The following is a 7,925-nucleotide window of genomic DNA, read 5'->3' as shown; positions in this document are numbered from 1 at the left end:
TGTACCTTGAACCCACCTTTCTCATATGGCAGGGGTCATTCTTCCTTTAATCCTCCTATACCCCCCCAAAAAACCTGCAACTCAGAAAACAACAAAAATCTTCCATCTAGGTTAAGATAAGTATCCCAAATGCCACCACAGGAAAAACTTAAAGACAAAAGTTAAAAAAAACACACAAAAAAATCTACATCTAAAATCAACACAACTAGTTTTAATGTATATGAATACAGCATTTACCCTGACTCATTTGCATCTGGATAGAAGAGTGTGGTTTGCAATGCACTTTTAAATAAACTAACTCATTTTGTCCTCACCTAGAAACTCTGAAGTTGGGCAGAGAGTGGGAAATGTTAGCATTCTCATTTCACAAAAGAGGAGACTTAGTGAGGTGAAGTAATTCACTCAAAGTAACACAAGGAAGTGGCAAAGCTAGAACCATAAGGAAGGTCTCCGGATTCTAAATCCTGTCCTTTTTTCCCACTGTGAATTGTCACCAGCCTCATAGTAACATATTTATATAAACGTTTTCGAGTTTCTAAAGTGCTTTCACATATATTAGGTGGAACCACATGAAACATTTTTTAACCAACCAAAACGGCAATTTCATATGATTCAAACATTGACTTTTATTTTCACAAGGTTCCTTCCTTGCTGTCCTCCTACTTTCCTGCAGGCGCCGCCTCTCACATCACCCTCATCCCCAAACACTTTAACATAACCAGGGACTACTGTTGCCAGATGCTCTCAATTCAGGAAGAGCCACATGTTGTGAATTTTTAATTACGCCCTCCTTTCTAATTTATTCACTCTTTGCCCTCTTCTATCTAGATTCTCTAAATGACTGATAAGTGACTTTACACAAGAGTTCTAATAACTGAGATGAGCAACATGTTACCTCTCAGAAAGGCACTTGCCCTAATCTTTTGTAGGCCATTAATTCAAAGGAATAAATCTCTAATGAATCTCTAAACCAGTATTTGAGTATAATGGTGGTGTCCCTTACAATGGTGTCACTCATTTCCCACCAAGAAGCTAACGTTTATTTGGCCTGTATGGAAGATTTCCTCTTGATTACTCACGCTTTTCTCTCTCCATCCCTTCCCTCCTTCCCCCTTCCCTCTCTCTCCCTTGTCTCTCTCGTTCTCTCTTCTATCTTTTTTTCTACTATCCTTCTCCTCAAAAGCTTTCCCTTCCTTCTTTCCTTTCCCTCCTTCTCCAGGGTAGCCCTTTCCTATTTCAGGCCTTCTTTCTCACTACCTACCAAATAATTTAGCCTGTCAGTATCCACAGGGCAATACTTAAGAACTTCTCATTTTCGTCTGTCCTAAAGAAGTGACTGGCTTTAAATTTAAAACTATTCATAGTGTGCCCAGTGGTCCGTGGATCTCTTGATTCAACATTATTTGTACCGAACAGACCCGGGGACGCCCCTTCTTCCAGCCTCTGACCACCCTCCAGCCTCTTTTCCAGTTGCAAACTCCGGGACCATCTTCTGTGCCCTCCTCGGCCTCCTGGACAAGCAAACGCCATTTTTTTTGCTTAACTCCTTACTGCTGACCAACCATGGGCCCCCAGATTTGTCAGAATCATTCCACTGAGGTGGAGGCCGCCGTCAACCGCGGGGTCAACCTGCATGTGGTTGACCTACACCTACCTCTCTCTGGGCTTCTATTTCCACCGCGAGGATGAGGCTGTGGAGGGCGCCGAGCCTCTTCTGAAGACGCAAAACCGGCACAGTGGCTGTGCCCTCTTCCAGGATGTGCAAAAGCCGTCCGAAGATGAATGGGGTAAAACCCTGGACGCTAAGGAAGCTGCCACGGCCCCGGAGAAGAACCTGAGCCAGGCCCTTGAGGACCTGCATGCCCTGTATTCCGGCCGTGCAGACCGCCCACCCCTGTGACTTCCTGGAGAGCCGCTTCCTGGAGGAGCAGCTGAAACTCATCAAGAAGATAGCGACCAGCTGACTGACCCCACCTGAGGGGGGTGGGGATGCTGAGCCAGTAGCTCTCCGAAAGTCTCCCTCTCAATCCTCTGGAGCTCAGCAGCCTTTGAAGGGGCCCCTCTGCATCCCCCTGCTGTCAGGGGCTTCTGCCTGAGCCTCTCCCTCCAGCCCCCAGGCAGCTTTTTAACCACGCTGGAGCCCTCGCCCAAGCCGCAAACCAAAAGGAAACAAAGCTTTTTGCTGAAAACATCAACAACAAAGCAAAAACAACCACAACAATTAAAAAAACCAATTCAAGTCAATAGTAAATACTATTTTCTATATGCAGGCACTGAGTTGGTTACCGTGCCAAGCCTTTTATTTAGTACTTACATATTGTTCCTAATTGTATGCATCATTTTATATGCATTCATGTTTAAATTAACTTCTATTTGGAGATGATTGTAGATTCACATGCAGTTGTAACGAATAATAAAGAGAGCTCCTGTGTGTACCCTTTACACATTTCCCCCAATCGTGATACCTACCCAAACTATAGTACAAAATCACAACCAAGATATTGACATTAATATGGTCAAGATACAGAACATTTCCATCACCACAGGGATCCCTCATTTTGCCGTTTTATAGCCACACCCAACACATCCTCCCAAACCCTCTGCCCTGTCCCTGACCTCTGGTCATTATTGATCAGTTTGCTGCGTCTATAGTTTTGCAAGTTCAAGAACGTTGCATAAACTGAATTGTATAATATGTAAGGTGTTAGTATCAGCTATTTTTCACTAAGTTCAATTCTCTGGAGATTCATTTAGGTTGTTACTTGTATCAATGTTCCATTCCTTTTTATTTCCAAGTAGTATTCCAAGGTATGTATGTACCACAGTTTGTTTAACCATTCATCCACTGAACAACATTTGGGTTATTTTCAGTTTGGAGCTATTACAAATAAATCTGCTATAAATATTCATGTACAAGTTTTTGTTTGAACATAATTTTTCATTTTTCTGAGATAAATGTCTAGGAGTACAATTGCTGGGTTGTATGCTAATCACAAGTTTGGGAGGGTTGTTTTTTGTTTGTTTGTTTTTAACTGACAAACTTTTGCAGAGTTGCTATACTATTTCACATTTCACTGTCAGTTGTATGAGCAATCTGGATTCTCTGCATCCTTGCAAGCATTTGGTGTTGTTACTATTTCTATAGTGTATATATTTTATATAGTGTCTATTTAACCGTTCTGATAGGTGTGTGGTAAAATCTCATTCTAGTTTTCATTTGCACTCACTAATGGCTAATGTTTTGCATATTTTTTCATGTGCTTATTTACCATCTGTACGTCTTCTTTTGTGACTTGTCTCAATGTCTTTTGCCCATTTTGGGTTTCTTTTAACTGTTGAGTTTTGAGAGTTCTTTACATATGCTAGATATGAATCCTTTGTCAAATATATGATTTGCAAATAATTTCTCCCAGTCTATAATTTACACCTTCGTCCTTTCGAAGGATTTTTCACAGAGCTAAAATTTTTAATTCTATGAATTTCAGTTTATCAAGTTTTACCAAAAGTTCTTAGAGAATATTATTTTAATTTCTATAAAGCTAAAAACATATGTATGTATGGAGAATAGCATACATATACAAAATACATTGACACTCTTGTGTTGAACCACTCTTGCAATTGCTATGATAAATCCCACTTGGGTATGGTGTGTAATCCTTTTAATATGCTGCTGGATTTAATTTGCTAATACTTCATTGACGAGTTTTACATCTATATTCATAAGAGATACTGGTATATAGTTTTCTTTTTTACATTATCATTGTCTAGTTTTAGTATCAGAGTTAACAGTAGCTTCATAAAATGAGTTAGCAAGTGTTCGCCACTTAAATTTTTTGGAAGAAATTTTATGGAATTGGTGTTAATCCTCTTTAAATACATGGTAGAATTCTACAGAATTCTCATCCTGAAGACTTCTTTGGGGGCATTTTTAACTTATGAATTCAATTTCCTTAATATTTGTGTGGCTATTCAAATTAAATATTTCCTATTGAATAAATTGTGATAATTTGTGTTTTTCAAGGAAGTGATCCATTTCATGCAAGTTGTCAAATTTATTTTTGAATAGTTGTTTATATTATTCCCTTATTATCTTTCTCATGTCTGCAGAGTCTTTAGTGATATCCTGTTTAATTCCTGATATTGAAAATTTGTATCTTATCTCTTCTTCCTGTCAATCTTGCTAGAAATTTGTAGAAGTTATTGGTCTTTTAAAAGAATCAGCTCTTTCTTTCATTTATTTTCTCTATTGTTTTTCTGTTTTTAACTTCATTGATTTCAGCTCTTATCTTTATTATTTTCTTCCTTCAGCTTGCTTTGGATTTATCTTGCTCTTCTTTTTTTCTAGGTTCTTCAGATAAGAGACTAGTTTATTGCTTTGAAATGTTTCCTCTTTTTTAATGTATGCCTAAGTGCTATAAATTTCCCTCTCAGCACTTCTTTAGTGGTGTGCCACAAATTTTAATATGTTGGATTTTCATTTTCATTCAGTTTAATATATTTTTATCTCCTTTAATATTTCCTCTTTGACCCATGGATTATCTAGAAGTATGTCTGTTTCCCAAGTGTTCTGGGATTTTCCTATTATCTTCTTGTTATTGATTCCTACTGTGATTCCATTGTGGTCAGAGAACATACTCTGTATGATTTCAGTTACTTTAAAAATTTTGAGATTTGTTTTATGGCCCAAGATATGGTCTATCTCGGTATATCGTCCATGGGAACCTGAAAAGAATGTGTTTTCTGCTTTGGGGTGATAAAGTGCTCTATAAAGAACAATTAGATCAGCTTGTTTGATGTTATTGTTAAGTTCTATACTCTTGTGGATTTTCTTTCTAGTTGTTCTGTAAGTTGTTGAGAGGGGGTATTGAAGTCTCCAATTATAATTGTGAATTTGCATATTCCTTCTTTCAATTCTATTAGTTTTTGCTTAACATATTTTGCTGTTTTGTTGTTTGATGCGTTCACATCTAGATTGCTATATCTTTTTGAACTGACAATTTTACAATATATAATGACCCTTCCTGTATCTGGTAATTTTCTTTGCTCTTTAGTTTACTTTATCTAATATTAATACACCTACTCTTGCTTTCTTTTGATTGTTTGCATTATAAATATTTTTCCATCCTCTTGCTTTCAACCTGCCTATACTGTTATATTTGTAGTGAGTCTCTCATATGTAGTATATAGTTGGATTTTAATTGGTATATTTAGATCACATATTTTTAAGGTAATTTTTGATATCTTATAGCTTAAGTCTGCCATTTATTTTCTGTTTCTTCTGTTTTTTATTTCTCTGATTGCTTTTTCCTGCCTTTCTGTGGTTTACTCAAACAGTTTTTAAAATTCACTTTTCATTTATCAATAGTGTTTTTGAGTATGTCTGTTTCCGTAACTTTTTAATGGTTGCTCTTGGTGTTACATGATATACATAACTTATCCTTGTCCCTGCTGAGCAGAGTGAGTGTTCTATTTACCCATTATGCCTTCTCTGATACCTCACAAGCTTAGAAGCATAGAAGTACCTCCTTATTGTTCCTCGTAAGGCCTCCACTGTCACTAAGGGTGGTGGCCTTATTACCACTGCAAGGTGGTGAAAGTCCTGACTGTCCACTAGGCCTCCACTGATGCCTCCTCAGTTGGGGAGGTGGAGCAAGGACACCTCAGTACTCCACACAGTCTCCACCGACACCACTGGACAGGACACTTCTTACTTGTTACCACCAGTTGGGGATAAAAGTCTCAGCACCTTACTCAGCCTTTTGTGACACTACCGCAAAGGGGGCAGGGAGGAGTGGGGCACCTTTTGACAGCCTAGAAAGAGTGCAAGTCTAGGCTCCTCCTTTTGCCTGTGCTGGTGTTTCTGGTTATAGTCCAAAAGTTTTCTGTCTTACTAGGCTACCCCTTTCCTGGTCTTTCGACTAGAGAAAGCAGGCTATTTTTTTAATGTCTGTGCCTGTTGATGTTTCTAGGTTGCTGGTTTCTTCAGGACCCAGTCTAGAAGAGGTGAAATAAAAATAAAGCCAAGGGAACTCACTGCTATGTCACTCTTTGAGTTCACAGTTTACCAGCTGATCTGCCTTCTATTCATCTCTCAGAGTCTTCTTGCCTTTGTTTCATATATCATATCATACCCACAGTTTTTAGTTACACTTAGCAGGAAAAATAGGGGAAAGTATGTCTACTGTATCTTCTTGGAAGTGGAACTTGTCCAATAGTGTTATTTTAACTTCACAGCAACGCTCAAAGTTTGATCCTATCATTATTCCCATTTTATATTCCCTTAAAAAAATTGAGGCCCATAGAAGTTACCTGAACTGCCTAAAGCTACCAACTAACAAATGGTAAAATCATAATTCAAATCCAGCTGTGTATGATCCCAAAGCTCAAATAATTAACTGATATGTTGACTCACATGAAAAAATCATTTTCCTTGCCCACCAGGAGTTGGTGGTCCAATGTGCTGTTGAATATAGTAGCCACTAGCCATCTATGGATAACTAAGTTTCTGTTAATTTAAATTAAATAGAGACTTCCCTGGTGGCGCGGTGGTTGGAAATCTGCCTGCCAAAGCAGGGGACAGGGGTTCAATCCCTGGTCAGGAAGGATCCCACATGCCACGGAGCAACTGGGCCCAAGTGCCACAGCCTCTGAGGCCCACCCACCTGGAGCCCATGCTCCGCAACAGGAGAGGCCACCGCAATGGGAGGCCTGCAGACCGCGGCAAAGAGTGGCCCCCACTCGCTGCAACTGGAGAGGGCCCACATGCAGCAACGAAAACCCAATGCAACCAAAAATAAATAAATAAATAAATAAAAATAAAATTAAATTAAAAATTTAAAAAGAAAAGAATGGATCAAATTCTACATATATTTTTTAAAAATTAAATAAAATTTAAAATTAAGCTTCTCAGTCATACTAGATTCATTTCAAGTATTCAATAGCCACATATGGTTAATGGCTACTATATTGGACAGTGCATTATAGAATATTTCCATCATCATAGAACATTATACTGGACAGTATTGGTCTAGAGAGTATGCACACAATAAACTATGATTGATGCTGACGATAGAGGGATCCATTATATTATGGATGAGCAAAATGCTACATAGAGGAATACTAATGAGTGAATTTAACTGATATAATCTAAGAAATGTTTATGGAAGATACTTTGAGAGCTATAGGTACGTTTAGAGTAATTGGACAACAGGGTTTTGATGGTTTTGTTCCCTGATATATCTCCAACATCTCAAACAGGACGTTGCACATAGTAGATGCTCAAAAAGTATTTCTAATAAATGCCTGAATTAATAAATAAATTAGAGGGCACTGTTCATAAGCCAAACTACTATTTCTGAGCAAATGCATAGAGAAGGGAGTGAACATGGTTTTTTCAGGGAACAACTAATATGGCCAGCACAGCATTTGGGAAAAGATGTGATAGGAGATGAGACTAGAAAGGAGAGTAGGAGCCAGATCATGGAAGGCCTTCTATGCATCAGTAAAAGAGCATCTCCAAACTCCATATGTCCAAACTCTAATTAGTCCTCTTTCCCTCCAATGCATTCCTTCTCCTGCATTCTCTGTCTTTACCCAGTTAGAGTTATCAACATCAGAAATATGAAGATGATCTTAGACACTTTTTTGGTCATTACATCCTGCCGTCAATCAGTCCCCAGGTCATTTCATTTCTACTTCTCAAATCTCTAATGAATCTACCTCTTCCTTTCCATTCATACCACTGCTACCAAACTTCAGGACTTTATTGCTTCTTGACTGAACCACTACAATAGCTTCCTAGTTGGTTTTCCTGCCTTCATTCTCTTCTAGTCCATCCTTTACATTCTAAGATTTATCAGTTTAAAAAACAACTATGCAGATAAGTACCCTGCTTAAACCCTTGGCATCATACTTAAATCCTTTAG

The 7,925-nt window shown here is 38.3% G+C and overlaps 1 pseudogene; it reads left to right on the top strand.

Annotated features, from left to right (window-relative positions):
* The first annotated feature begins 1,563 nt into the window (after positions 1-1,563).
* On the top strand, positions 1,564-1,964 carry LOC133081894 (ferritin light chain-like; annotated as a pseudogene).
* The last annotated feature ends 5,961 nt before the right edge of the window (positions 1,965-7,925 follow it).

The sequence above is a fragment of the Eubalaena glacialis genome, chromosome X (genome assembly GCF_028564815.1).
Source record: "Eubalaena glacialis isolate mEubGla1 chromosome X, mEubGla1.1.hap2.+ XY, whole genome shotgun sequence".
NCBI classification, from domain to species: domain Eukaryota; kingdom Metazoa; phylum Chordata; class Mammalia; order Artiodactyla; family Balaenidae; genus Eubalaena; species Eubalaena glacialis.
Note: the sequence above shows the minus strand (reverse complement) of the source record. Positions and strands in the feature narration are given on the sequence as shown.